Source organism: Benincasa hispida, chromosome 11 (genome assembly GCF_027475165.1).
Source record: "Benincasa hispida cultivar pf3 chromosome 11, pf3_genome.v1.1, whole genome shotgun sequence".
NCBI lineage: Eukaryota > Viridiplantae > Streptophyta > Magnoliopsida > Cucurbitales > Cucurbitaceae > Benincasa > Benincasa hispida.
This window is the reverse complement of record NC_143488.1, coordinates 11,744,204-11,769,241: the sequence shown is the minus strand read 5'-3', so window position 1 is coordinate 11,769,241 and position 25,038 is coordinate 11,744,204. Positions and strand designations below refer to the sequence as shown.

General features: G+C 34.3%; 1 pseudogene; it reads right to left on the bottom strand.

Annotated features, from left to right (window-relative positions):
* Positions 1–6,287: 6,287 nt before the first annotated feature.
* LOC120090542 (cytochrome P450 87A3-like) lies at positions 6,288–15,257 on the bottom strand (annotated as a pseudogene).
* Positions 15,258–25,038: the final 9,781 nt, after the last annotated feature.

Genomic DNA, 25,038 nt, shown 5'->3' with positions numbered 1-25,038 from the left:
TAAATTATTAATCCACATACATAGCCCATACTTTAATTAAACATATTATTATTTATATATGTCTAAAAATATCCCACTTGGGCTATGTCTGTGTACTTGATATAATTAGATCACATAAACCTTAAACGAGCATAAACAGGTTATTTCAATAATAGAATTCCCCTTTAGTTCAATCTGGTACATCTTCTGTATTAGCACGGAATCAAGGCGACTTTCGTCAGTACCCTTGTAACTAAACTTTATTTGATCACCAATTCCAATACATTCATGATATAGATCAAGTATGGATGGACAGTATGGAAACTATATGCAAAGTGATCTAAATCATGTATGTTTCTTACTGGTCCAAATTCCTTAATGAGATCATTCTAAAAAAACTTTATGCTAAACTGCATGCATAATAAACGAGTTCAGATAATAAAACATAAACCATCAACTTTATTCTATATAGAAAATAAACAAAATAAGGTCAAAGAACATCCTTAATAACAAACTCCCACTAAATCATGGAATCAGAAAAGTGACTAACACCCATGTGAGCAACATGCTCATGAAAAACTTTAGGTGGTAAACCTTTAGTCAATGGATCTACCACCATAGAGTTTGTTCGTATGTGTTCTATCAAAATTTGACCATTATGAACTCTTTCTTTAACAACCAGAAACTTCATGTCTACATGCTTTGACTTCGTATTGCTTCTATTGTTGTTGGAATACATCAACTTATTGTCACAAAATAATTTTAGTGGTCTTTCTATATCAACCACTATCCGCAGCCCAGTGACGAAATTTTGCAACCATATTCCATGAATGGATGCCTTATAACATGCTATAAACTTCGCAGCCATGGTAGAAGAAACCATAAGTGTTTGTTTAACACTTTTCTAGGATACAGCTCATCCAGCCAACATGAAGATATAGTCTGAAGTGGATCGCAAAGTGTCTTGACATCCAGCATAATCAGAATTACCCAATGATCTCCAAAACTTTTGATCTCCAATAAGTGAGCATATAATCTTTTGTTCTTTGTAAATACCTCATAACCCGTTTGGCTACTTTCCAATGATCCATCCCCGGGTTACTCAAATATCTACCTAACACTCTAACTATGAATGCAATATCTAGACGCATGCATACTTGAGCATACATTAGACTTCCAATGGCCGATGCATAGGGAACTTTCTGCATCTCCTCAGTCTCAAGTCTTGGAGCATTGACCTAAATGAAATTTATCACCTTTAGCGATCGGAGTATCTCTCGGCACATAATCTTTCATGCAAATCTACTCAAGATCTTTTCAATGTAGTTCTTTTGTGATAATCTCAAAATACCTTGAGAACAATCTCACAGTATTTCAATTCCTAATACAAAAGAAGCATCACCAAGATCCTTCATCTCAAAATTTCTTTTGAGAAATATCTTAGTGTCATGCAATAAACCTACATCATTACTAGCTATGAGTATGTCATCGACATATAACATCAGAAAGATTGATTTACTCCCACTGAACTTGTGATATACACAATCTTCCACATTGTTCACCTCAAAACCAAATGAGGTTATCACTTCATGGAATTTGTGATACCATTGACGAGAGGCTTGCTTGAGACCGTAGATGGATTTATTTAATTTGCACACCATAGACTTTGAATTACCAGACACAAAGTTTTCTGGTTGCACCATATAAATCGTCTCATCAATGTTCCCATTGAGAAACACAGTTTTTACATCCATCTGGTGTAGCTCTAAATCAAAGTGAGCTACCAATGATTACCCTAAAAGAGTCTTTCGATGAAACCGAAAAGAAAGTCTCTTTGTAATCAATGCCTTCCTTTTGAGTAAAACCCTTTGCAACAAGACGAGCCTTATATCTTTCGATATTGCCAGGTGAATCCCTTTTGGTTTTAAATATCCATTTACAACCTATGGGTTTCACTCCTGATGACAGTTCGACAAATTTCCAAACGTCATTGTCTTTCATGGATTTTATTTCCTCTTCCATAGCACTTATCCACTTTTGAGAGTTAGAACTTTGTAAATCTTGTTGGAATTTGATTGGATCATCTTCCATTACGCCTACATTATCCCGATGTTCTTGAAGAAACACAATATAATCATCTGGAATTGCACTTTTTCTCTCTCTAATAGGTCTTCTTAATGACACTTCTTGAGGTTGTTGAGTTTGAACTTCAGGTTCAACAACGGGGACTTCAATGTTGTCTTGTTCTATAATTGGTTCAATAATAAAGTTAGGAATTGAAGCCTGAACATCATTTATAATCACATGAGGAAAAGAAACCAATTCCTCTTCAAAGACAACTTTTCTTATGTTATCTTCCCCCCCAAACTCAACATCCTTAAGGAATCTAGCATTTCCTGTCTCAAACAATGATCTCGAAGTGGGATCATAAAACTTGAAACCCCGAGAGTGCTCAGAATACCCAACAAAATAGCAGCTAATAGTTCTTGAGTCCAATTTTCTTTCATTAAGCCTATAAGGCCTAGCCTCAGTTGGACAACCCTAGATGTGAAGATACCTAATACTAGGCTTCTTTCCTATCCACAGCTCATAAGAGGTTTTAACTACTACTTTACTAGGTACCCTATTAAGGATATATGCTGCAGTCTTTAGTGCCTCATCCCAGAGGGATTCTGGTAGAGAAGAATGACTAATCATACTTCTTACCATATCCTTAAGTGTTTTATTTCGCTTCTCCGCTATACCATTCATGCTGGGTTTGCCCGCATAGTGTATTGCAGGATGATTCCACATTCCTCTAGGTATTTGGCAAAGGGCCCTGGATGTTGTTCACCTAATCCATCATATCTACCGTAATATTCACCACCACGATCAGATTTAATAGCCTTAATTTTCTTTCCAAGTTGAAGTTCGACTTCAACTTTGAAAGACTTGAAAACGTCCAAGGATTGGGACTTCTCATGAATTAAATATAGGTACCCATATCTTGAATAGTCGCCTATGAACGTAATAAAATATTGTTGTCCATTCCAAGAGGCCGTAGGGAATGGAACACAAATGTCTGTATGTATTAGTTCTAAGACGTCTGAGCATCTGTTGACCCTTAATTTTCTTATGTTTGTCTATTTTCCCTTAATACATTCCACACAAATGTTGAAGTTACTTAAATCAAGGGAATCAAGAATTCCATCTGACACAAGTCTTTGAATTCTCTGTTTAGAGATGTGACCTAAACGCTTGTGTCATAACATTGTGGAATTCTCATTTAATTTACGCTTTGTATCATATGAATTAGATAACAAGATCTTGTTAAATGAAGCAAAAGAATCAAGCATATATAAATTATCATTAAAGAACCGGTACCAATAAGCTTAGAATCTTGAAAAAGACTAACTTTATTATTTTCAAAAGAACAAGAAAAACCAAATTATCCAAACTGGAAATAGAAACTAAATTCCTCTAAATGACAATACACCAAAAGTCTCATTCAGATCCAAATAACAACTCATTTTTAAAAGTAATCTTAAAATTTCCAATAGCTTCAACTGGAACTGCTTTGCCATCGCCCACATAGTTGAATCTTTCAGCATCACTTGGCGACCTGCTCCTCAGGCAACCATGCATTGATATAGTTATGTGAGCAGTAGCACCAGAATCTACCCACCAAGTATCTGTAGGTACAAAAGCTAAATTAACTTCAGAACAAACCAAAGTGAAAAGTTTACCCTTCTTTACACGCCACTTGGCGTACTTGGGACAATCTTTCTTGAAGTGATCTTTTCTTTTGCAGAAAAAAAAAAGGATTTTCAGTAGCTTGTTTCTTGTTTTATTCTGTTGAGATGTCCCTTCTGCAGCATCCACAAATTTCCTTTTCTTCTTATCACGAGAGCATGTTGCCAAATGAGCACTTTCTGTCATTTCTCTCTTAATCCTATCTTCTTTTTGCACACATTGTGAGATAAGCTCATTAATACTCCATTTATCCTTCTGTGTATTATAACTTATCTTAAACTGAGTGAATTGTGCAGGAAGAGAGATAAGTACCAGATGTACGAGTAAATTTTCATTTATCTCGATATTAAGTGCCTTTATTTACCTGCGAGATTGGACATTTCTATAATGTACTCCCTTATGTTTCCATTGCCCTTATACGAAGTTAAAAAAGTCAAAAGACTACTTGTTTTCCCTTTATCATTTTTAGCAAAATATTTCTCAATTTGAGCAAGGAATTTATTGACATTTTCACTTTTCGTGATAGAGCCCCGAAAAGACTCCGAAATGGAGTGCCTAATGATCATCAGACACATGTGATTTGACCGTTCCCACTTCTCTATATTAGCTGTATTTGGCTGTTCCTCAGTAGAAGTAGGTTTATCGGTCCTTAATGCAAAGTCCAAATCTATAGACCCGAGAAGTATCTCTAGACTTTCCTTCCAAATCTTGAAGTTCGATCCATTCAACTTAGGGATTGAACTCAGATTTCCAGATATTTGAGTAAGACCAACTGAAACAATAAACAACAAAACATATGCTCACAACTAAAATATAACAAAATAATTTCACATATGTGGTGGGCCCCTTTAACAAGATACCTAACATAACATTGATGTCCAACCTTTGGGCAAAAACACCAACTGTAAATGGTACTCTCAGCGTAGTAATCAAATACTAACAATTAACTCTGTAAAAAAAACAGCCTTTCTTTGGACCGACTGTTTTTCACATGAGCAATCCTTATAATTGCCACATACTCATTACCACATGCATACCCACAATATGGCCAAATAATTATCTTCTTTTGGGCCGATAATTATCCGCATAAATTCATGAATATGCATATCTTATATTTTAGAATTAAATTAATCTAGATAACAGAGGCTACTTTGGTAACATGTTATTTTGACCAGTTCAATCTAAAATATAAGACACAATAATATAAAAATATTATTGTACAAAAATAAAGGAGGGAGAACACCAAATAGTCTTTACCAATATTCACTTAATAATTGCATATACATAAATACAATCAAAGCAACATAAACATGTGAATATCGCCAAATATCATCAATCAAATTTAAATTTAAATTCACCAAAATATCAATCAAATTTAAATTTAAATTTACCACATTATCAATCATATTTAAATTTAAACCACAACATGATCAATTAATCTTGAATCCACAACATGATTATTCAAATCTTAACCTAAATTCACAATATGATTAATCAAATTTAAACCTAAATTCACAAATGATTAATCAAATTTAAGCTTAAATTCACAAAATCATCGATCAAAATTTAAATTTTAAAAAATAAAATTATCAATCAATTCGTAATCAAACAACAATAACCTACGGGATTGATTAATTTTGGTTAATCCAGTATTAAAATATACAAGATCTTCAATAAAATTTAACCTTAAAACCTACTTAAATTCATAGAACTCATCAAATTAAAACTAACATAAATTCACAGTCGACAAGCTCTTTTGGTTGAAAATTCATCGTTGGAAAACCATGATAACTATAGTTGGTGACTTTTGATCAAAATTTTCTCCGACGGTGTCTTTAATACGAATCGACCCAAAAATAATCTTGGCCTAAGGTTTTCATGTGTGTTGCGAAGCCCAATTTTTTTTTTTTTAAAGGATCTTTAATCAGCTTTAAAAGAAATAAAAAAATTGAACCAAATCCCAATGGGAAATAAACATAAACCAATGATCCAACATGAAATTCTTGCTCTAATACCACTTGTTAGTATAAATACTTTATATCTATATTGAATAGATAAACCCTAGAATCATTTATGTCAAATTGTCAAGAATATATACATACCGGATTCCATTGAAAGATTGATGATGACTAAGTGACGGCTATTGTCTTTCTCAACCAAAGCTCCAAATGCCCTAAATGGGATCTCTCTCTAGATGGGATTCAAGAAAGACTAAGTGCTTATTGCTTTGGGTATATTGAGGACCATAGCCCTAAGGTCTCTTTATATACTAGTTCAAATAGGGTTCCAATTAAACCCTAATTAACTAGGAATAGGCTTCTACCCATTAAATCCATACTCAATTAGGAATCTAGGGCCTTAATTAATTAGATCACATAATAGGTCCCAATCCAATAAAATAATCCAATGTGATAAATTATTAATCCACATATATAGCCCATACTTTAATTAAACATATTATTATTTATATATGTCTAACACTTTCATTATCCAAATCAAACACAATAAATATTTTGAGAAGTAGTTGTTGGTTGGCTATAAAAATATTTTTCATTTTTCCAAAAGTCATATCGAATTCACTTCATACCCCATAAACTCGACATTTTTAATGCTTTTCGAAAGATTATTGGAGCAATATTTGCAAGTCTCAATGTTTCATTGATGAACTGAAAAAAAAAATGAAGATATTAATTTATGATATAGACAAGAAAAAAAGGAACAAAAAAAAAAAAAAAAAAAAAAAGAAACATGGAAGAATTTCAAGTGAGTTAAGAGAGAATGATGAAATTAATTGCTTATAAAGTAAAAGTCATGAGTTTGTATTGGATCCAAGTCAATCCAAAATCTTCCTTTTCCCTCTTCTTTAAACTTCCCTCATACTCTGCCTATTAAGATTTATTGTTAGTAACTCAAAACTGCAAATTAATTTTTGAGTTGGTCTAGTCAATTCCTAGTTTCTAGGAAATAGTTGTAGTCAAGTCTAAGTTCCTATTCTTGTGAAGTTAATGAGATTAGTTGATAACATTGTGGAATCTACTTTTAGACTTAAGATATGTATTTATATGAAATTTTCTAGAATGAAATGGACACATTTATCATTTTTCTCATTTTTCTCTCATTAGTTAGAACAACAGTGGTACTAGAGCCCTCAATGGAATCCGATATGTATATATTCTTCGAGATAAACTGAGTGATATACCTGTGAGAGTTTTTAGAGATGGAATTAGGATCAAACAGTCTTTCTTCATTGGCTCCACTTGTGTTTGATGGTGAAAACTATCAGGCATGGGCTATCAGAATGCAAGCTTACATGGAGGGTTGTGATTATTGGGAAGCAATTGAGCAAGACTATGAGATTGCTCCACTTCCTGATAACCCAACAATACATCAGATCAAGACTCACAAGGAGAGGGTCATCAGGAAGGCAAAAGCTCGAGCTTGCTTATATGCAGCTGTGTCTCCCGCCATATTCAACAGAATTATGGCCTTGAAGTCGGTAAAGGAGATCTGAGAGTTCCTCAAAAGTGAGTACGAAGGTGATGAGAGGATTAAAGGCATGAAAGTGTTGAACTTGGTGCGAGAATTCGAGAGAATGCAAATGAAGGATTCTGAGTCCATTAGAGAGTACTCAGATAAGTTGATTGGGATTTCCAACAAGGCAAGAGCATTAGGAATCAATTTATTTGACAATAGATTGGTTTAGAAGATTCTAGTTTCAGTACCTGAGAGATATGAAGCAACCATTGCTTCCTTAGAAAATACTAAAGACCTCTCAACACTCAAGGTGATAGAAGTGATTAGTGCTTTACAAGCACAAGAGCAAAGAAGGTTGATGAGACAAGAAGGAAGCATTGAGGGGGCATTGAAAGCTAGAGTCTAGCAGGGAGAAGGTGGAAGAGAGAAGAAGGGGAAAAGGAAGAAGGGAAGTGGCAGAAGTAGCTCAGAGTCTGCTGCAAAGAATGCTGGTAGTACATGCAAACACTATGGAAAGCAGAATCATCCACATTTCAGATGTTGGAGAAGGTCGGATGTGAAGTGTAGAAGATGTCATTTATTGAGGCACATTGAACGATTCTGTAAGGAAGCAAAAACACAACAGCAAGAAGGAACACATGTTGTATTATAGAAAGAAGAAGATCAAATATTTGTGGCTACTTGTTTCTCATCAGTCACTCAATGTGATGGTTGGTTGGTTGATAGTGGGTGTACCAATCACATGACAAGTGACAAAGAGTTGTTCAAGGACCTTGACAAGTTATTCAAGTCAAGGGTGAAGATAGAAAACGGTGAGTATCTAGAAGTAAAGAGGAACGACACAGTGTCAATAGAGAGCTGTGCTGGAACCAAGTTGATTACTGAAGTATTGTTTGTCCCTGAAATTGATCAAAACTTGTTAAGTGTTGGTCAATTAGTAAAGAAAGGATTCAAAGTGTTGTTTGAAGAAGGAAAGTGGCTCATTTCTGATTCCAATAGGAATGATTTGTTCAAAATAAAGATGCAGCACAAGATCTTCTCGTTGGATTCACTTCTGGAAGAAACAGATAGCTTTCAAGTGTCAAGTGAATGACACTGAGTTATGGAACAAGAGGTTGGGGCATTTTCATCAGAAAGGGTTGCAGTATCTGTAGAAGAATGAGATGGCATAGGAGTACCAGTTCTAGAGGAGCTGAAAACAAACTTCAGAGCTTGTTTAATAGGGAATCAAACAAGGCTTCCTTTCAAGAAGTCACAATGGAAAGTAACTGAGAAGTTGCAGCTCATCCACACTGACTTGTGTGGACCTCAACCAACTCGCTCATTAAATGGTAGCAGGTATTTCATTATCTTTATTGATGATTATACTAGAATGTGTTGGATATATTTCATGAAGCATAAGTCTGAAGTAGCTGAAGTGTTTCTGAAGTTTAAGAGATGGGTTGGGAATCAAAGTGGCTGTAAGATTCAGGTGGTGAGAACTGATAATGGGACTGAATATACATTGCAAAGGTTCAATTCCTTATGTGAAGAAACTGGGATAGAGCATCAACTCACTGCTTCATATTCTCTACAACAAAATGGAGTCAGTGAGAAGAAGAACAGGAGTATTATGGAAATGACAAGATGCTTATTGCATGAGAAAAACTTGCCAAAGAAATTTTGGGCTGAAGTAGCAAACACAACAGTCTTTCTATTGAATAGACTATCTATGGGGGTATTGGAGAAGAAGACACCTTATGAAGCTTGGTTTGGTACTAAACCAAAACTGACAAATTTTAAGGTGTTTGGCTGCTTGTGTTTTTCTTATGTTCCACAGGTGAAGAGAGACAAGTTGCGTGAGAAGGCCGGACCAGGAATCTTTGTAGGATATAACATGGTGTCCAAAGCCTACAAGATCTATCAACCTCACACAGAGAAGATGGTGATTAGTAGAGATGTTCAGTTTTTGGAGGATGATGAGTGGGACTGGACAAAAGAAGCAGAGGTGAAGCAACAAGAAGTCTCTTTGGATCCTGATGAATTAGTTGATGATGCACCGGTTAGAGGGACTAGACTATTGAGGGAGTTGTATGAAAGAAGAAGTGTAGCTGCATTAGAGCCTATAGGATATGTAGAAGCTAAAAGAGATATAAAGTGGATGGAAGCAATGAAAGAAGAGTTGAGTATGATAGAGAAAAATAATACATGGGAGCTGGTAGAGAAGCATGCAGACAGGAAAGTGATTGGAGTCAAATGGGTTTTCAAAACCAAATTGAACCCAGATGGATCTGTGAACAAGCTCAAGGCTAGGTTAGTGGTAAAAGGGTATGCACAAGTCTAGGGAATTGATTTTTCTGAGACTTTTGCTCCAGTTGAAGAAGGGACACAATTAGGTTACTACTGGCTGTGTCAGCCTAGCATGGATGGAAGATGTATTAGCTAGATGTGAAGTCAGCATTCCTAAATGGATTGTTAGAAGAAGAGATCTATGTCGAGCAACCAGACGGATTCATCATACCAGGACAAGAGCAAAAGGTTTATTTGTTGAAGAAGGCTCTCTATGGGTTGAAGCAAGCTCTTAGGGCATGGTATAGCAAGATGGATGATCACTTGCTGAACTTGGGTTTTATGAAGAGTCTAAGTGAATCCACACTCTATGTGAAGAAATCAAGTACTGCTATTGTGATTGTATCTCTATTTGTAGATGACTTGCTAGTGACAGGAAGTGATGATGTTTAGATAGAGATATTCAAGCAAGAAATTATGAAGGTGTTTGAGATGACTGATCTAGGTCTGATGCATTGTTTCCTAGGTATGGAGATTCAGCAAAGGCAGAATGAAATGCTCATATGTTAGAAAAAGTATGTAAGAGAGATATTGAAGAGGTTTAATATGGAGGAGTGTAAGAGTGTGAACACTCCAATGATTCAGAAGGAGAAGTTGCAAAAGGATGATGGAGAGGAACCTGCCGATGAGAATGTGTACAGAAGTCTAGTTGGATGCCTCATGTATCTCACATCCACTAGGCTTGACATTATGTACACTGTAAGTGTCTTATCTAAATTTCTTCACTGTCCAAGCAAGAATCATATAGTTGTTGGAAAAAGGATTATGAGATATCTGAAAGACACACTATCTTTTGGGATCAAATTTAGTAAAGTTGAAAATTTTGAATTACAAGGCTATTCAGATAGTGATTGGGCTAGGTCATTAGATGATATGAAGAGCACCTTGGGCTATTGTTTCACTTTTGGCTCAGGGTGTTTCTCATGGTGTTCAAAAAAGCAAGATATAGTGGCTCAGTCAACTGTAGAAGCTGAATTCATTGCAGCGACGACAACAGTCAACCAAGCTGTTTGGTTGAAGAAATTGATGTATGACTTGCATCTGAAGCAGGAAAAGTGTGTGAAAGTGTTTGTGGATAACCAAGCCACTCTAGCCATTTCATTGAATCTAGTTTTTCATGGAAGGACCAAACATTTTAAGATCAAGTATTATGTTCTGAGAGAGATGCAGAAGGAAGGAGAAGTGCAGCTGGTACATTGCAGCTCAGAAGAGCAAATAGCTGATATCTTCCTAAGTCTTTTTGTGTGAGTCATTTTCAAGCTCTTAGGAACAAGTTAGGTGTTTGCAGTATTTGAGTTAGGAGGAGAATGTTAGTAACTCAAAATTGCAAATTAGTTTTTGAGATGGTCTAGTCAATTCCTAGTTTCTAGGAAATAGTTGAAGTTATTTTTAGTTGTAGTCAAGTCTAAGTTTCTATTCTTGTGGAGTTAGTGGGATTAGTTGCTAACATTGTGGAATCTATTTTTAGACTTAAGATATGTATTTATATGGAGTTTTCTAATAAATGAAATAGACACACTTTCCATTTTTCTCATTTCCCTCTTATTAGTTAGAACAACATTTATGATATCAAGAACACAAGTTTGTTAAAAGTTATTCATCTTTGTCTTTTTTTTTTCCTTAGCTCAATGAGTCAATTTTATGTTTAAATTTTAAATTTGTTGATTGAATTGAACTATAAATTGAATTGAACTATAAACTTGAATTAATCATGAAATCAAACCCTTCAAATTGATTGCATTTTCAAACTTGTTTTAAGATTTCTGGGTAGCTATGATTATGAGTATGATTGTAATAATTGGAGTAAGTTTTTCTTGTAGGCACAAGTTTATTATTGGGTCATGATGGATACATTTTAGCTAGATTTGGGATTTATGATGAGTCTTTGATTTGATTTTTTTTTTTCAAGTTCAAAATATTAGGTAAAGATTCGAATTTTAAACATTTTCATTCGTATGACTTAACTATTAAGTTATGTTGAAGTTAACTTATTTGACATAATTTTGATTTCATAATCTTTTGATCGAGAGTATATAACTTAAATGTTGAGTTATATGCTCATTGCGATTTATTTGACTTGATTTCAAATTCTTAATATTTTGATCGAGAGTATATGATTTAACTGTTGAATTATGCTAAGGATGACTTATTTGACTTGATTTTGAATCTTTAACTTTTTGATCGAAAGTATATATCTAACTATTGAGTTATCCTCAGGTTGACTGATTTGGTTATGGCTTTAATACCCCTTATTTGGCTTGAAAATTTGTAAAAGACTCAAAAAGTTGAGATCAATTTCGTTGCGGAGGAAATGACATTACATTAATTTGAACACAGGACCTCCGTCTCTGATATCCTGTTAAATTACCAATTGACCTAAAGGCTATTTCGTAACACACTTATTCAAATTTAGATGTTAAATTTGAAGGTTGAAATGGACTCATTCACTTGAGCCTTATAAAAAAAGTTTAACATTAAGCCTCATTAAAAAAGTATTAACATTAAACATACCATTAAGTTCTTCAATACATGAGGATGGTCAATGAGAAATTTGATGGCTAAAGTAAGAGCAAGTGAAGTAGTTTCAAAGCTTGCAAATAGTAGAAAAAATATCAAGTTCAAAGCAATTTCCTCAGTGAGAAAAGTTTCATCTTTCTCAAGTTCTTCAATAACAAAATAAAAACAATCACTTTGTTGTTTTTTCCTTAGTTTTGCCTTCCTTTCTTGTAGCATGTTTCTGAACATCCTCATTGTTTTTTTTCTTACCCTGTCAAAGAAATACATCCAACTTCAAGATTTAAATTTTTAAATCACAACTATAATGTTGGTTTTAAGGTTAATTTAGGAATAAAAGACCATAATATATCGTAACTCATTCACTTAAGCTTTTGAATTTGACAAAATTTTCATGTGCTATATCTCAGAGTTTTATCTTTTACCTTTAGCAAAACAATTTTTTATATGTTAAGGAATGATTTGAGCTAATGATCTCATGACCAGAGTATATATCTTATTTCAATTAAGTTATATTCCTGTTGACTCGAATTTACCTATATACATTTGTGATGAGTCGTTTCGGAAAAATTAAGAGGCAAGGAAATCAAACCCTTAATGAAAGCAACAAAATTCTTTTCCAAATTCTCGGATGAACTTTCTAGATCATAACTAATCAACCTCTTTGAAGTGAAATCAAATATCATTTGGATGAACAAACCCAAGCAATCAATATTATCTAATTAAAAAAAAGTTTATTAAAGAATGCAAAAATAGTAATCAGACCCAAAATATTTGTATAGCACAATGCAAAAGAATTTGCAGATATATCAACATTTAGATTTTTGAATATTTTAATTTTGGTGTCTCAGTGGTATAGGTCCCTAAACTTTCACTTTTATGTCCAATAGATCATTGACATAGGAATTTTTTTTTTTAAAAATCAACCAATATAAAATTAAAATTTATGTTTAATTGGACTATAAATTTCAAATTTGTTAATAAGTCCATGAATAAGAAAGAAATGTAGAATTGGTCATGGAAATTCATTAACCTTGTTATGAAATTGACAAATAAAAATAGCGAGAAAATATAAACAATAGAGAAATTAACACAGAGATTCACGTGTTGTTCACTAATAATAGTTTATTATTAGATAGAAAATATTAGATTACAGATTCAGAGGCGCTAGTAGAGTTAAAAAGTTTATATATCACACTTTTCTAAACCCTAAAAGCCAAAATCATAGATAACATAAAAACAAGACCCTTTACTTGGTTATTTGGAGCATTACATAACACATTCAAGATGTTTTAACAAATTTATTAGATAAAAAATTGAAAGTTTAAGAATATTTTTTAAAACTCAGAAATCTATGAGATACTTTTTAAACGTTAGAAGCAAAACATACACAAACATATAAGTTCAGAGAGGACTAAGCTTTGTCATTTTTTTTCCTTAAAACTTACACTTGCAATCTCATCTTTCAATTCAATCATGCTATGAGATGACCAGTGTCTCAATGTTGTGTTTATTGTAGCCTCAAACTCAGGAACCAAAATTTTCAAACTTTCAATACCAAAATGATTAATGATCATATTCTTTAGAGATTTAAAAATATTTCCATGCAAAGAAAGGATGTTTTGTCTTCCAAATATCTTTTGTTAAGCCATTGGGATAACAACTTTGGAATCAAATGACCTTCTTGTTGAAAGATTAAATGGTTTAAGTCAGGATCTGTTGAGATAATTGCTGGCTGTCTCATCAAACTAGTTCTGAAAATTGGTCCATACCTGAAAAGTATAATAATCTATGAATTTGGACTCTCTTTTATAAAACTTGTTTTCGAGTTATGTTTATATTTGGATTATCATATAACCAAATATTTGAAATATCAATGTCAATGGAAATATCGAAGTCCTGATTTTATAGAAATATCGATGAAAAGTTTGAAAAACTTTAAGGAAATTGATGGAAATAATTATAACTAGTTAAGGAAACTTTGATTGTGGCTGAATTAGACTATAATTGGCGATATTTAATCATCATTATTTCTATAAATTAAGACAATATTTATATGTACATTGTACAATATTTATGTAAATATCAATGCGAGAGTAGAAATTCAAAAAATAAATAGAAAAATAATTATAGATTAATATCAAATATTGGTGATTAATTATAAAATTGATGGACATGAAATATTTACATATAAAATATTTGAGATGAAATAATGTAAAAATACAATAAAAAACTTATATCAATTCAATTTTGAGATGAAATAATATAAAAATACAATGAAAAAAAATGTTTGAATGAAGTTAAAAATAAATATGCGGTTTTTTAAAAATATATATATTTTTAATGGTAAAAGAGCCATTGAACTAGCATAGTTAATTGTTTTTTTTTAAAAAAAACCCTCAACTTTCGGTAAAATTTTGAAATTTCAAGAAAATGAGGGAGAAATGGAATTTCCCTCCTACTGAAATTTCAAGGCTATCGAAAGATTTCGATAAAAAATTTCCTCTATGCCTATAACAAAGCCATTTGGAACTGGGTAAATATGATTGTTAAAATTGTTAAAATCACTTTTGCCAGATTCAAAATTATTATGCACTTTAATAACTTAAAATTAATTGAATGTTTAATTTTACACTTTTAATGCAATTTTCATATCATCAAACTTGGTTTTGGATAATTAAGTTTGGATTAACTTTCTAAGTGTTTATAAACACTTTTTTTTCCACTTAGAAACACTAATACTTAGAAAGTTAATCCAAACACACCTTATACACATGAATCAAAACGATTTTAAAAATAACAAAAGTGATTTTAACCATTTCAAAATCACTTCCAAATCTCAATCGGGTCATATTAAATATCTTATTTTAAATTCAACAAGTGAGGGTGTGAGAGATTTAGTGACATTTTAGTTGAGGATATATATATAAGAAAAATATATAGTACACTATATATTAACAATATAAATATAATTCAACCTAGAAACATATAAGAAGGGTTGGATAAAGATATATATTTTAAAAAGACCTATCAATTCTGGTTTTGATGAAATAAGGAGAAATATCAAAAGAAGAATGGGGAATAAGGAACTGCAAAATTTCACCAAGTAGTGGAAAACCCATTGAACTTTTTGGAAGCTTTTCATTGTATTTGAGATTTTTCCAAGTAAAAAGCCATATAATTGTTGTAAAACCTAAAACAACAAGACCTCCTATCAAAAGAAACCACATTTTTCTTAATTAACTTGAAGAAAAGAATGGCACATTTCCTTTCTTAAATAGGCTTGTTAGGAGGTGAGGCTTTATAGCAAGTTGGTTTTGATAAATTTAATGCTAAAAATCATCATGTCTTCTCTTTCCCCACTAATATAATGTTATGACAAATTTCTTAGTTTAATTTTTATTTGTTTATGGTTACTATTTTTTTAAAAATAAAATTTCATGAACACGGATCACGATGTTGGATATTATAGGACGGAAACGGATATCACATGAATGAACTAAGAACTCCTTTAAATGAGAGATCTTGAAAATGTACAAATATGGTTAGTAAAAATACTTAATAAGATAATCGATGGTTACTACTTATATTAATAAGGTATATTTTCATTTAAAAATTAGTGGCAAATCATACCGAAATTCTCTAAAGTTAAATCATGCTCTTAGTTTTAAATAACTATTATGTTGATTGAGTTGGTGAAAATTTTGTTAGGAAGATTTGAGTGAAGAAAAAGTTGATAGTTGGCTATGGTACTAACAAGACACCTTCATTTGAATTTATTAATCATTAATTTTTTTAGTTCATTATTAATCATTAACTATTTTCATTGAATAATATTGTATTTATTAGTCATCTATATGTGCCTAACAAGATATTTAATGTGTATAAAGAGCATGGCCAAACCCATGGTGAGATTAGGAGCTAACTTTATTAAAATCTTTTCTTAAAATATTCATAATTAATTTATGTTAGTTCATTTATATCAAAAGCGAGCATAACTCTCAACTGACATATACAAATATGTTAACGATCGAGAAATTTGTGATTCAAATCCCTTATTCCTGTTGTCTGAAAAAAAGGTTATATATACTTATATTGATGTGTCAATTATTTTATCTTCTTTAAGGTGATAGAAGGATGAGATTGAGATTCAAACCGCTAATCTAAATTTATTAACCATTAATGCTTTGTATTGAATAGTATTTTATTTAGAATTCAAATAGATGTGACTAGAAAAATATTTAATAGGTAAAGAGCATGGGCAGATCTGTATTGATTCTAGGGCTACTAAAACTTATGAAAATTTTATGTGTTAAGTCACTTTAAGAAATTACATATAAGCTTTTTTCAACCGGTTGAGGGGAGATTGAAATTTTGATCAAGAAAATACTTTACCAGTTAAGCTATGTCTAGATTGACCGATCGAAATTAAATTTTAATCTCTTATTGATTTTTTTTTAAGAATTCTTTAAGGAAAAATACGATATTTTTTATTTTAAAGATTTTTTTAAAGGAATTTTAAAGATATTTGATCAATGTAAATTATGAAAAATATGCCATAATGTCATATTTTCCTAAAAATAAGTCAATTTTTATGAAAATTGTTGGCTTCAGCTTGACTAGATTTTATGCTTCATTTTTCTTAAACATTTTACTCTTAGTTCTCATTCAACGTTTATGATGCTATTATATTTTATATTTTCCATAATAGAGATTCTACATATAATGGTAAATGATTTTTGTTTAATTACATATCATTATTTTTAATTAATTCCTTTTCAAAGGACTTTAATATTTTATCCCAACTGATTTTAATTAACTTTAATATACTTATTTCATTTCGACATTAATATGTAACTTCATATATATCTCAATAACCACAACGTGTATGGATGGTAATTTAGTAAATTTTTAAGGTCAAGTGCAAGCATACACTGTCATAAGTAGTAAAAAAGAAGTATTTTAAATATCGTTTCATATGAGACTAATAAATAGAAAAGTAATCGAAACAAAGATCAATCGTTAAGTTTCGACCAATAGATAAGTTTTCTTGAGCTATACAACTGCATCACAATCGCATTACTACTATATAAACAAAGAACCACTCCCATTCAATCTTGTTCTACAAGTTATTTTAGGAGCCCAATGTCACGTCCCACAAAAATGGCCTTTCAAATCGAGCCAATGCAAAGCCCAAGGCTCCTTTAGCACAACCAAGGAAGAGTCAAGACCCGTTGGAAGGCATCCTCAAGTCGCCACATAAGGCCAACTTGTGCACCACTGTCCCAGGCGCAAGCCCATCACAGACGCCCAACGCATTTGTATGCCCAGGCACAGGCACGCAAGGGCATGCCAAGACAGGCACATGCCTGGACAGGCGCCCAAACAAGCGCCCCAGTGAGCAAGCGTGCACACGACCATCAGTGCAGACGTGCACGAGGTTAGGCACACAACTGTGTGCACGGCCAAGCGCACGTGCACATGCACGTAGCTGAAGGCCCAACGTGCGCGAGTCCAAACGTGCATGCCCCAGCATGTGTGCGCAACGCCCAGATGGGCGACCCTGCACGCAGACAATAGACGCGCGTGCCACCCTGCACACGCGCCCCAAGGACAGGCGCCTTCAGATGATGCCAGATGGTCCGTGAGCGCTTCAGACAATCTGAGAAGCTTTTGTGAGATTCTAAACAGGCCTAGGCAGACCTAAAAGGTGCTGGACATTGCCAACGCCCCTCACGCACACCCCAGATGCGTCTGGAAAGCACTAGACAGTGCCACATGGTGCTAGAAAGGGCTGGACAGCCCTAAAAGCCTCTAGAAGATGCGAGACAGTGCTAAAACATGCTAGATGGTTCTGGAAGGCCCTAGATCATGCTAGAGGGTCGCATACCTTTTCTACTTCAAGGATGGACTTAAAGATTGGGTGAGGATAGAGCTTGACAGGCACAATGTCTCGACATTGGACGATGCCATTGTTGCTGTCAAATTGCTCACAAATTACTCCACCCCAAAAGGCAAGAAGTTCAGTTCTTCGAATGAAGAAGAAAGAGGGTTCGAACCAAAGAAAGATCTTGCTCAAAAGGATGAGGAGAATTCACGAACCTCAAATGGTAAAAAAGGGAGAGGTTCTTCTACGAGAGAGGGTAAGTCTCTTAAGACCACACCTCCTAAGCCCTGTTTCATTTGTAATGGGCTACACTGGATGAGGGATTGTCTAAGTAAGAATACCTTAAGTGCTCTTGTACGAGAGAGGGTAAGTCTCTTAAGACCACACCTCCTAAGCCCTGTTTCATTTGTAATGGGCTACACTGGATGAGGGATTGTCCAAGTAAGAATACCTAAAGTGCTCTTGTAGCACAACATTGGGACAAAGAGGAGAAGGTTGAAGAGTCCAAAGCATAGATGGGCTTGCTGCAACGAATAACGACCATTTTCGAGGCGCCTGTCGAGAAGAGCAAAGACAAGGGCCTACTCTATACGGACGCCACAATTAATGGAAAAAAGGCAACCGTTATGCTGGATTTAGGAGCTATGCACAACTTCATGGACGTGCAAGAAGCTCAATGACTTGGCTTAAAATATACAAAGGATAGAACCTCGATTAAAGTAGTCAACTAAAACGCCAAGCAAGCAAAAGGATAGCTTGGGGGAGTAAAAACAAGGATAGGCAATTGGCACGGTAAACTAGACTTTACCATTGTATCTATGGATGACCATAAGACAATACTTGGTCTAGCCTTTTTCATAAAAGTCGATGCCCTATTGGCACCATCCTAAAACACTCTCTTGGTGCTCGAAGATTGTAAACTTTGTATGATCCCCCTAAAGAGCATGGAGAAGATTGAGCCACAAGTAATGACTACCATGCAAGTGATAAGGAGAAGGCATCACAAGAGAAGAAGCGCAACAGAGGTCATTGTAAAAACAAGTGGGGGAGGGTGTCATGCCCAGCAAAAATGGCCTTTCAAATCGCGCCAATGCAAGGACCAAGACTCCTTTAGCAAAGCCAAGGAGAAGTCAAGACCCGTTAGAAGGCATCCCCAAGTCGTCATATAAGGCTAACTTATGCGCCCGTATCCCAGGCGCAAGCCCATCACGGATACCCAACACATCCGTGTGCCTAGGCACAGGCACGCAAAGGCATGCCAAGACAAGCATACACCCAGACAGGTGCCCAGACAAGTGCCCTAGTGAGCAAGCATGCGCACGACCATCAATATAGACGTGTGCAAGGCCAGGCATACAGCCGTTCGTACACCGAATGGGCTTGCAGCCGAAGGCCCAATGTGCACGAGTCCAGATGCATACTTCTCAGCATGTGCGCATGCAATGCCCAAACGGGCAACCCTGCACGTGGTCAACAGACGCACGCGCCACCCTATGTGCTTGCCCCAAGGATAGACGCCTCAAGACGATGCTAGACGACCTGTGAGTGCTCTAGACAGTCTAAGAAGCTTATGAAAGACTCTAGACAGGCCTAGGCAGACCCAAAAGGTGTTGGGCAGTGCCAGCACCCCTCACGCATGCCCCAGACGCATCTGAAAAGCACTAGACAGTGCCATACGATGCTAGAAAGGGTTGGACAGCCCCGAAAGCCTCCAAAAGACCCAAGACAGTGCTAGAACATGCTAGATGGTTCCGAAAGGCCCTAGACCATGTTAGAGGGTCCCAACATCAGCTCACATGTACATACTCTAGAATGCTCTACAAGGGTCTAGAATAGACTAGGAGTATCTAGAAAGATCTTGTATGTACTTGGTAGCATCTCGAAGGGCCTAGTATAGCCTAAGAAGTATGTAAGAGACGTAGAGAAGTCTCTAGGAGAGTCTTAACCGACTTCCTAGGTCGGTTTTAGGGCGCCTAAAGTCGGTGGGGCTTGCCTATGTATAGCCTATTGAGGCTTATTAGTAAAGCATCCCTTGGACATTTCCAATAAAGCTCGCATTCACTCAAACTCTAAGACCCTCTGCCTACTCATCTTCAAACCTCTCAACAAGTTCCTTTGTGCCTTGAATAGACACAAAATATTCTTAAGGCTTACTTGGTGCACCCTTTGGTAGCAAGAGCATCCAACTGCTGCATGGTTGGTCGTCTCAAACATTGACGTCGTGACACTAAGCAACTAGTTCTATATCACTATAGCTTATTGAAACTTAGGTGAATTCATGCAATCACTTAGTCTTATGGTGGGCCTTATATCTAAAGACACATGATAACCTATGTCTAGGCTTTTAGTCTCACATTCTTTTGTGAGTTTCGACTATATCTTTACATTCTCCATTATCATGCTAACTTAAATGGCCAATTCAACCTAGTTAATAAGATGACATTATTTTACCAAAAGAAATAGAATGTATGAATGTAATGTGATGTGGTTGCATTGGCTCAAGCCATACTATCCTTAGGTTATCTTCATAACCAAATCCCTTAGAAAAATTAACCAAAAGTAAATGAGAATGAACAAACTTCATTGAATCAAATTCCATTGGTTACAATGTACCAACTCAAAGAATAACAAGAATTAAAGGAGAAAAACAATACAATGGTCCTTGAATCAAACCAACAAATTACTAAGGTGCCCTCTAAGTTGGATTCAATCTTTCTCAAGGTGAATCCCACTCTACAACACATCCTCATATGTAGGGGGGTGACCTAAAGGAGCCCACTCTTTTGAGCAATTTTCATTCTTGAAGAGTTCATGGATTATTTTGTACGTTTTATTCAAAAGGTGCGAATGCGATGAATTCCTTAATGATGCCTTAGACTTGTACAAATCCATAGTGGTTGGGTAATTACTCAAATCCTTGTTCCTAGCATCCTAGTCAAAATCAGAGTCCAAGAACGTTTGAAGACCGAAAAACTAACAACAGTTGATGACTCGTGAAGTCTGCGCTAACTTTCATGCACAAACACAAAAAGCCTAAAATGGACTTAAATATGGCCTAATTCATTCAAAATTTGCCTTTAACTTAAGATCACTTATGGACATACATCAACTTATTTTGCTTGATTTGGGACAATACAGGGTTCAAAAAATGACATATTTAAGAATACTTTTACTCATCAAAGGTGACTAAATCAAGGGCAAAAGTATGCAACATATGACATTTATCACACCCTAAACTTAAACTTTTGCTTGTCCTCAAATAATCAAAACAAAATATCTATTAACAAAAGAAAGTAAGTTGGCATGCTCATTCAAAAGTAAATGCAAAATAAACATTTTCAGGAGAGATTTAAAGTCTTAATGCCTTAATTGTTTAATCCCCAAAGGGTCCTTAATTGTTCAATCTCCAAAGGGTCCTCATAAGAGTTTCATTTGGCTTTTGACTCAACTTTCCTTAACTAACCTAGACATCATGCTAAGCTCACCTAGTTATTGATCGCAGAACCTAGTTTAGCCCCCAATGAGTTGCAAGTTTCACCCAAGTTTCTTACCTATGTAAAAACATGGGAAATTGTAATGGGCAACAAAAAACAAAAGGGTATTTATGAACATGACATTGATTTTCTAAAATTACAAATATAGAAACAAAAAAAAAAAAAGAAGAAATAATTGCAAATATAGCAACAAACAAACAAAAGAAATATATCTTCACAAATACATAAAAGAAAGAACATGAAAACGTCTCCAACACAATATCTCCAACATATGATTTCAAACACAACATCTCCAACAACATTTCCAACCTTATCTCCAACCTTATCTCCAAAAAGTATCCTACAAGAAAACAAAAACCATAAGGTGAATCCTACAAATCTTATAAAACAAATAAAATACTACAATCCTACAAAACAAAAAAAAGAGTAACAATCTCACAAAATAATATCAACACATTTTCAACACTACATGTTCCCAACCTGAAACCTCCACAAACACACAAAGACCACAAGTTAAACTCCAAAAGAATAACTTATCTTAACCTCAAACAACATTCAAAATTCATAAAGTTCCACACAACCCATCCCAAACTCATCTCACATAACATTTAAAATTCATGAACTTCCACAAACAAATAAAAATCTCAAAGTTGAACTCCAAAACAAGTATAAGTGATCTTAACTCATCCCACACATCCCGCACAACATTCAAATTTCATAAACATCCACAAACACACAAAAAACTCCAAATTGAACTCCAAAACAAATATAATTAATCAACCCACCTCCCACAACATTCAAATTTTACAAACATCCACAAACACACAAAAAACTCCAAGCTGAACTCCAAAGTAAGTATAATCAATCATAACCCACCCTCCAGATCATTCAAATTTCATAAACATTCACAAACCCACAAAAAGCTCTAAGTTGAATAAAAAAACAAGTATAACTAATCTCAACCCACCCCCCACAACATTTAAATTTTATAAACATCCACAAACACACAAAAAATTTCAAGTTGAACTCCAAAACAAATATAAGTAATCTCATCCCATCCACACATCCCATACAACATTTCATAAACATCCACAAACACATAGAAAGCTCCAAGTTGAAGTCCAAAACAATTATAACCAATCTCAACCCACCCCCAACATTAAAATTTCATAAACATCTACAAACACACAAAAAATTCAAAGTTGAACTCTAAAACAAGTATAAGTAATCTCAACCCACCCTACACATCCCATACAACATTTCATAAACATCCACAAACACACAAAAAGCTCAAAGTTGAACTTGAAAACAATTATAATCAGTCTCATCCCACCCCCAACATTCAAATTCATAAACATCTACAAACACACAAAAAATTCCAAGTTGAACTCCAGAACAAGTATAAGTAATCTCAACCCACCCCACAGATCACACAACAAAATCTAGTTGTTTGGTTGCTATAACCACAAGATAGTCAACAATTCATTATCATAAAGCTACTAGGAAGACATAACTACTTTGTTACCATAACTGCAGGATAATAATATATTAGATAACTAGATAATTAACTAGATAATGAAGTAATCATATCTAATTCGATGGCCCTTCTCTCTGGGATAGTATTATGCCTTCAATCATTTTTTCATTTTTTCCATTTTTCTTGCATGTTCCTCTCTCATTTTTTTTAACGTCTTCAAGTTCCTTAATCCTCAATTGAGACTGTTTAAAATTGGCTTTCAATTCCCTTATCTCCCTACTTTATGTTCCTTGAGTATATGACGAACTCGATGAGCTGCTACCTCTTATTGACTTAGGTTTTGGGCCCTAACCTAGGCCTTTTACATGATTGGATTGCCTACCCAAAACCGTCTCACAAATTTCATCATCTGTTAGTGGTTGGGAACCATTTAGAGTGGGGTTGGATTGTAATTCTAACATTTGATTCAACACATATTAATTAACTGTGTAAGTACGAGTGACTGAACTTACAAATGAAAAACAAAATGAAAACAAAACAAAACTGGTTATATGTGTATCCTCAACTGCCTGATTCACGAATTTATCACCTTTAGAATGTGTTTCTTTAAATAGGTCAACATGTCCTACTTCTCAAACTTGCTTTTCCTGCAGCTCAGATTGAATTTGTAGGAACGACTTCGATCCACCTATGTGGTTGAGCGATAGTTTCTCTCTATTCTTTCTGTTCGTCTCCAAAATTTCCTACATTCGAACAAAAAAAATTAAAAATATATTCTATAATAGTAAATGATACACACCCTAAATTATTATAACCTGAAACTCTTCACTCTCGAAGTGATCACACAAAAAATGACAATCTTCTAGTCTATTCTTAAGCCAGCTAGGAAGGTTGGCACGTGTTTGCTGAAGGTTGCTACATTTTTTATAATGTATGTGCAAACTGCTTTGAATTCTTTGAATGAGTTTTGCATTTGATGTTCTATAAAATTATTAAGTGGTTGATGGGATAAATCAAGCATAAAATGAAGCTATAAAAGAATTAAGGAATAATTAGCATATATGATGTTCATGACAATTTAAAAGAACAAACTTACAAACTTACCAACAATTGACTCTTAGCCAATTCTATAAATTCGTTTGGAACATCAGCAAAAGTATGACAACGTATTGGAACATTGTATTGGAAATGCAGATTTGAGAGCGACACCAATCGCATTAATAAATCGTACCGAATGTTGACAAATCGACTTCTTCTCCCTTTTATTGATCACGATTGGAATTCTCCCATATTTTTTGACGTATTTTTCCAACTCGATATTTCGTGAATGCTCACGTTTCCTCCCAGTGGATGGAGAGCTACTATCTGAGGAATAAATTTTTTTAAATAGTTTAGGATTTATTTAAGTCAACAAAATATGTGTATGAATACTAACTTGGAGTGTCGCCCACAGAAGATCTCGTGTTCCCTAGATCTCTTGCTCTCAGAATTCTTCATCTGCCTCATGTTGCCTATTAGGGGTTGATATCATATCTATACAAACACAAAAAAGATAAAACAATATAAAATCAATATTAAATATATGTAAACAGAGAAAGAGAATTGAGTAGATACATGATTAGTCATCATCGTCATCTAGATCAAATTATTCGTTAGTACTTGAACTGTTATTGGGAGATAATTGTTCTTCATCATCATTTATGAAGTCATTATTGCCATGTCGAATAATTGGTCGTTCCACAACTATAGGATCAACGTCAACTCTGCATAAAGTAACCTCTTCAATGGCTTCATCCACTTGAACTCTACCACAATTTCTAGTAAATCTAGTTGTTCATTTCCAACATCATCCACTTCTAGCACATCCCATATTCGCTTATTTTGGACTACTTGAATAATTTCCAATTACTACTGTATTATATGTCATTGAGGTAAAAGACTTGTTGTGCTTGGATAGCAAAGATGAAAGGCTCATCAACATACCAAAAGCGTGATGTGTTGATCGATTTATATTCTAAATCCACATGTGTTCTTTTACTTTTGTTGTTATCTGTGTTAAACCATTTACATTTGAACATAAAAACACGTCTTCTGTTCACATATTGGAAATCTAATATTTCATCGACACAGTAGAAATTGTTATCCACACTTCC